At 33.4% G+C, this 7308-nt stretch overlaps 1 pseudogene; it reads left to right on the forward strand.

Annotated features, from left to right (window-relative positions):
• LOC137622693 (patched domain-containing protein 3-like) overlaps positions 1-4522 on the forward strand; it is a 29800-nt pseudogene extending 25278 nt beyond the window's left edge.
• Positions 4523-7308: the final 2786 nt, after the last annotated feature.

The following is a 7308-nucleotide window of genomic DNA, read 5'->3' on the forward strand; positions in this document are numbered from 1 at the left end:
ATTATTATTATTACTATTACTCCACCTACCTTCTCCCAGATTGACGTCATAGCTTTGATGACGTGGTGGGGTCTGACAGTCGACGTCATAACCTGTATTAACCTCGTTTTGTGTATCGGTCTCTGCGTCGACTACTCTGTCCACATCGCTTTGCATTTCTTAAGAGTGAGTTCTTGTCTGTTTCTTTGATTGAAGGTTCGGTTGTTTTTTCATTCTTATGATAGTTTTATTTGAGGATATATGTATGCTTGTTTATGTATATATACTATACATATAAATATATATATACTATATATATATATAAGTATATATATATATATATATATACATGTGTATCCATAATATATATACTGCAGACATAAATTTGTATATTTTTTATATATGTTTGTATACATATAATTGTGTGTGTATATATATATATATATATTATACATATATATGATATATATTTATATATATATATATATATATATATATATTTTATAAAAATACATACACACACACATATGTGTATATATATATATATATATATAATTATGATATGGATATTAATATAAATAGAATAAACTAAAACATTTATTACGAATTAATATATGAAGTATAAATAATCAAAGCATGATATAATTTCTTCTTTTACAATATCACCACCCTATCTTAAACAATAAGAAAAACATTACCAGTGATAGAAATAGTTTTAGAAATGCCTTCTGACTAACGCGTCTAATGAACCACTTCCCGCTCACCCCAGGTCAACCAAGGCAGCAGAGACGAACGGGTCACGCAGACGATCAGGGAGATTGGGTAAGCCGTTCTCAACGGGGCCTGTTCTACGTTCTTGTCCATCGCTTTCTTGGCCTTTTCCGACTCGCATGTCTTCAACACGTTCTTCAAGGTGAGTTTGGATGTACGGTTGGACGCGGATATTCCGGGCTCACCTCTGCCTGGCGTACTGCTGGATGGGAGATCGAGCCCTGCTCAAACTCGATTTTTTTTTTTGTAGTGTCTGCAACCTCACCATCCTTATGAACTAAGGGTGGGGGCTTTGGGAGAGCCTATAGGTCTACCTGTTGAGTCATCAGCAGCCATTACTTGGGCTTCCCTGGTCTTAGCTTGGGGGGAGAGGGGCTTGGGTGCTGATCATATATATATAGATAATAAGCTGTCTCTAAGGAATTCTTTTGCTAGGGCATTATCACTGTCCCTTGCCTCTGCTAATCATGAGTGACCTTTAATACCCAGTCACACCTTTACTTCCCGGCGAGTTCCTCTCTGTAGACCCGCCTATCACCTCTGCCAGCTCTACTCCACTAGCTGTTTGGTGACTCGCAACATAGTTATGTGAAAGGGTACACTTCCTCAGAGCGAGGTGTGTCAGGAATACATGTGTCCAACTGTACGTGAGATTGACTTAAGCTGGCCTTTTTACCTTGGGGGACTCTGTGTGACCTGTTACAGGGGAATAAAATCTATTTCTGGTGCACTGAAAGATATTCCGTTAATTGATAACCATTGTTTAAATTTACTAACAGCATACTAACTCTCTCTCTCTCTATCTCTCTCTCTCTCTCTCTCTCTCTCTCTCTCTCTCTCTCTCTCTCTTTTGTCAAATTCCAAATAGTAACCTAAAGATGACTGACCTAAGCAAGGAATGATACATGGTGGTCAGTTGAGTGTTGTGGGTAGGTACTGGTAGTGTGGGAAACGTATCTCTCTCTCTCTCTCTCTCTCTCTCTCTCTCTCTCTCTCTCTCAATTAACAACTAGGTACATATATCCGTATTCTTACATCATCATTTTGTAGTTCCAATATTCGAACACGGTACAGAGAGAGAGAGAGAGAGAGAGAGAGAGAGAGAGAGAGAATCCTCAATACACAAAAGGAAACAAATTCTTCATAAACTATTTATAAGAGAGAGAGAGAGAGAGAGAGAGAGAGAGAATCCTCAATACACAAAAGGAAACAAATTCTTCATAAACTATTTATAAGAGAGAGAGAGAGAGAGAGAGAGAGAGAGAGAGAGAATCCTCAATACACAAAAGAAACAAATTCTTCATAAACTATTTAGAAGAGAGAGAGAGAGAGAGAGAGAGAGAGAGAGAGAATCCTCAATACACAAAAGGAAACAAATTCTTCATAAACTATTTAGAGAGAGAGAGAGAGAGAGAGAGAGAGAGAGAGAGAATCCTCAATACACAAAAGGAAACAAATTCTTCATAAACTATTTAGAAGAGAGAGAGAGAGAGAGAGAGAGAGAGAGAGAGAGAGAATCCTCAATACCACAAAGGAAACAAATTCTTCATAAACTATTTATAAGAGAGAGAGAGAGAGAGAGAGAGAGAGAGAGAGAGAATCCTCAATACACAAAAGGAAACAAATTCTTCATAAACTATTTAGAAGAGAGAGAGAGAGAGAGAGAGAGAGAGAGAGAGAATCCTCAATACACAAAAGGAAACAAATTCTTCATAAACTATTTAGAAGAGAGAGAGAGAGAGAGAGAGAGAGAGAGAGAGAATCCTCAATACACAAAAGGAAACAAATTCTTCATAAACTATTTATAAGAGAGAGAGAGAGAGAGAGAGAGAGAGAGAGAGAGAATCCTCAATACACAAAAGGAAACAAATTCTTCATAAACTATTTAGAAGAGAGAGAGAGAGAGAGAGAGAGAGAGAGAGAGAGAATCCTCAATACACAAAAGGAAACAAATTCTTCATAAACTATTTATAAGAGAGAGAGAGAGAGAGAGAGAGAGAGAGAGAGAGAGAATCCTCAATACACAAAAGGAAACAAATTCTTCATAAACTATTTAGAAGAGAGAGAGAGAGAGAGAGAGAGAGAGAGAGAGAGAATCCTCAATACACAAAAGGAAACAAATTCTTCATAAACTATTTAGAAGAGAGAGAGAGAGAGAGAGAGAGAGAGAGAGAGAGAGAATCCTCAATACACAAAAGGAAACAAATTCTTCATAAACTATTTAGAAGAGAGAGAGAGAGAGAGAGAGAGAGAGAGAGAGAATCCTCAATACACAAAAGGAAACAAATTCTTCATAAACTATTTAGAAGAGAGAGAGAGAGAGAGAGAGAGAGAGAGAGAGAATCCTCAATACACAAAAGGAAACAAATTCTTCATAAACTATTTAGAAGAGAGAGAGAGAGAGAGAGAGAGAGAGAGAGAATCCTCAATACACAAAAGGAAACAAATTCTTCATAAACTATTTAGAAGAGAGAGAGAGAGAGAGAGAGAGAGAGAGAGAGAATCCTCAATACACAAAAGGAAACAAATTCTTCATAAACTATTTAGAAGAGAGAGAGAGAGAGAGAGAGAGAGAGAGAGAGAGAATCCTCAATACACAAAAGGAAACAAATTCTTCATAAACTATTTAGAAGAGAGAGAGAGAGAGAGAGAGAGAGAGAGAGAGAATCCTCAATACACAAAAGGAAACAAATTCTTCATAAACTATTTAGAAGAGAGAGAGAGAGAGAGAGAGAGAGAGAGAGAGAGAATCCTCAATACACAAAAGGAAACAAATTCTTCATAAACTATTTATAAGAGAGAGAGAGAGAGAGAGAGAGAGAGAGAGAGAGAGAATCCTCAATACACAAAAGGAAACAAATTCTTCATAAACTATTTATAAGAGAGAGAGAGAGAGAGAGAGAGAGAGAGAGAGAGAATCCTCAATACACAAAAGGAAACAAATTCTTCATAAACTATTTATAAGAGAGAGAGAGAGAGAGAGAGAGAGAGAGAATCCTCAATACACAAAAGGAAACAAATTCTTCATAAACTATTTAGAAGAGAGAGAGAGAGAGAGAGAGAGAGAGAGAGAGAGAATCCTCAATACACAAAAGGAAACAAATTCTTCATAAACTATTTATAAGAGAGAGAGAGAGAGAGAGAGAGAGAGAGAGAGAGAATCCTCAATACACAAAAGGAAACAAATTCTTCATAAACTATTTATAAGAGAGAGAGAGAGAGAGAGAGAGAGAGAGAGAGAGAATCCTCAATACACAAAAGGAAACAAATTCTTCATAAACTATTTATAAGAGAGAGAGAGAGAGAGAGAGAGAGAGAGAGAGAGAGAGAAATCCTCAATACACAGAAGGAAACAAATTCATCATAAACTATTTATAATCACCAGATATTTTTATATTTTTCTCTCGTAATCATTATAAAACAAGGACCCCAATGAGGTACTACAGGCACATTCCCAGATATTTTAGAGGACCTCGAGGAGGTAAAATAGAGACCTCGATGAGGTAATCCAGATTACCCAAGTAACAGAAACGCTAATTCCAAAATGCTTTTAATAAACAGATATTCTTGGCGTGTTCATCTTTGGGGTCTACCACGGCATGGTGTTTCTTCCGTCGTCTTGAGCCTCATAGGACCACGCCCTCACGCCCACGGGGGATCCCGTGCGACTCCCGAAGGAGATCTTCCCCCTACGAAGGATGCTGAGGTCCCTGAAAGACTCCTCTCTGATGTTCCTACAGGAAATGAGGATGGTTTAGAAACTAATGGTTGAAAGGGGTATTTTGAGTAAAAGAAATATATCTTGAGAAATTACGTATTTCGACAAATGAATTTTTATTTTGTAAAATGAAGTTTTATTTTGAAAAATTATTTTTTTTTCTTTAAATTAAATTTTCATTTTCAAAAATTAATATTTTGAAAAATTGATTTTCATTTTGAAAAAATGAATTTCTATTTTGACAAGTGAGTTTTGAAATTGAAAAATTACTTTTGGAATTTGACAAATGAATTTTGATTGTGTATAAAATAATTTTAGATTTTGAAAAACGAATTTTTTATTCTTAGAAATTGATTTTGATTTTAAAATATTGATTTTGTATTTCCGGAATGAACTTTGACCGTGACAGGTCATATGATATTTTGGAAGTAGATTTGGATCCGCTCCAGAAAAATTATAGAATATTTTTTTTTTTTCAATTTGGATCCTGAGAAATTGAGTGATATTTAAAATATATATTTTTTTGGATCCCGGTGACTTCCCGATTTGTATAAGAAATTGTTGGTACTGAACCTAAGAAGATAAAATTATGAACGGAAATTTTGAATCCTGACAGGTAAAAATATATTGTGAAAATTGTCATAATAAAAAATGGGTCCTGGTAAATTCCAAATCTATATAAAAAAAATTATATTAACCAAAAAAAAGTAATTATAGGATTATGAACAGATCTTTTTCTTAATTCTGGTAAGTCAAGAATATATTGTGAAAATTTATAATATCTTGGTAATAGATTTTCTAATCTGACAGGATGAATAACACATTCATTGACTTATTGTAGAATTCAACTAGTATTGCAACTTTGTTAATAGATGGTTAATTTGATAAATAAAATTGAAAATTTATATTTTTTTTATATTAAACTTTGTTAACCGAAAAAATGCACAAGAAGCAAAACATGAAGAAATTTAAAATGATATCTTATTACAAAATACTCTTAATATTCAAATAATAAACCCAACTCTCTCTCTCTCTCTCTCTCTCTCTCTCTCTCTCTCTCTCTATATATATATATATATATATATGTATATATATATAATATATATATATACATATATATATATATATATATACTGTATATGTGTGTATGTATATATAATAATATTGTATATACATGCATACACTGTATATGTATGTAGATATCTGTATGCATACATATATGTACATACAGTATATAGTATATACATGCATATCCATGTGCTTTTTTTGCGTGAGTATATATATATATATATATATATATATAACCCAAATACCATACTTTAAATCAGCCTTTCTTAACCGTACCAAGGCCACTAGTGGACGCCGAAAAAACTGCAATTCAGAATGCAGAAGCTTGGAATGTACAACTAAGGTGACGAGTCTCCGGTCATAGAGGAAGAATAGCTTTATTTTTAACCATTTGCCTGATTTATTTTTTTTAATTTATTTTTTTTTTTTTTACACAGTGTTTAGACCTGGATAGTGTCTTTGACTCAGAGTAAAGAACGTAGCTGAGTTTACCCACAACATCTAATTTCAAAGAAGTTTCATTGGATGTTCCATGGCAGTGGCCCACACTGTTAAAAAAACCGTAATTTTACTCGGAAATTCTCTGTAAAAATATACTGATCTCATACGTATTTCAGTAAAATATAAGCGACCGTAATTTTACCATACTTTGTTATTATCTTTTACGGGTTGGTGGGCGTAATATCACTCCCTTACGTCAAAATATCCCTTTTTTCAAACGGTAAAAATCCTGGAATAAATGTTGCCAGACATTTATCGTTTTTTAATGGAAATTTTTAACAGTACCTTCAACGGTGAAATTGTACCCACTGAAGGAGTTAGCAGAGTTGAAGGTTTCAAAAAGCAATGAAGCTGGCCTTCAGTAAAAGAGAAGACCTCTCCAGCTTCTAATTGTCTGTTCAGGATGAGTATCCACTACTCAGCAAGAAGGCATCCGTGATGCTCACTTATTTCGCCACAATATACCTTTTGCGGGTGTCGGTTTAGTATGTGGCCTACCTTTCGCATATGGTCTACGAAATTCTATCTGTTTTAGTATGTGGCCTAACCTAACCTTACCTTACCTTACCTAACCTAACATGATTTACTGTAATTACATCGCCGTAATTTCATCGCGGTAATTACATCGTGGAAATTACATCGCATGGTAATTACATCTGATGCATTTTCACCGCATTAAAAATACATCGCAATATATCACATCGTCTGTAATTTCACCGTCTTGAATTTTTAAAGATTATAAATTTTTTGTTGTTTTATGCTTTTCATGATTGTCTTTATATTAACCAAGAAAATTTTTATTTTAAAAATGAAAAATAAATATTTAGTGTTAATAGGATTTTAAATAAGCTTTTAATTTTTTTTTCGACTTTGAGAATTATTAGCTGTTTGACGCCAGTCTTATTTTAAATAGACGATAATTGCCCAGTAGATTCCCTCGTAAAATTTTTAAAGAAAATAGATGCATTTAACAAATTATAGCTGCTTTTATGGTTTTATAATAGTATAGTTTTAATAAGAGTTTTATGATAGATTTTAGAACATATATGTATATATATATGTATATATATATATATATATATGTGTGTGTGTGTGTGTGTATATATATATATATATATATACATATGTATATATATATATATATATATATTAATTCAGATTTATATTATAGTTTTTAATTAATTTATTCATTCATTCATTTTAAAGAAAGAAAAAGAATGCAACATCCATTGAAAATGGTGATAAGGTTAGCTCTAAACCTTTTAGTTCTG

Source organism: Palaemon carinicauda, chromosome 29 (assembly GCF_036898095.1).
Source record: "Palaemon carinicauda isolate YSFRI2023 chromosome 29, ASM3689809v2, whole genome shotgun sequence".
NCBI lineage: Eukaryota > Metazoa > Arthropoda > Malacostraca > Decapoda > Palaemonidae > Palaemon > Palaemon carinicauda.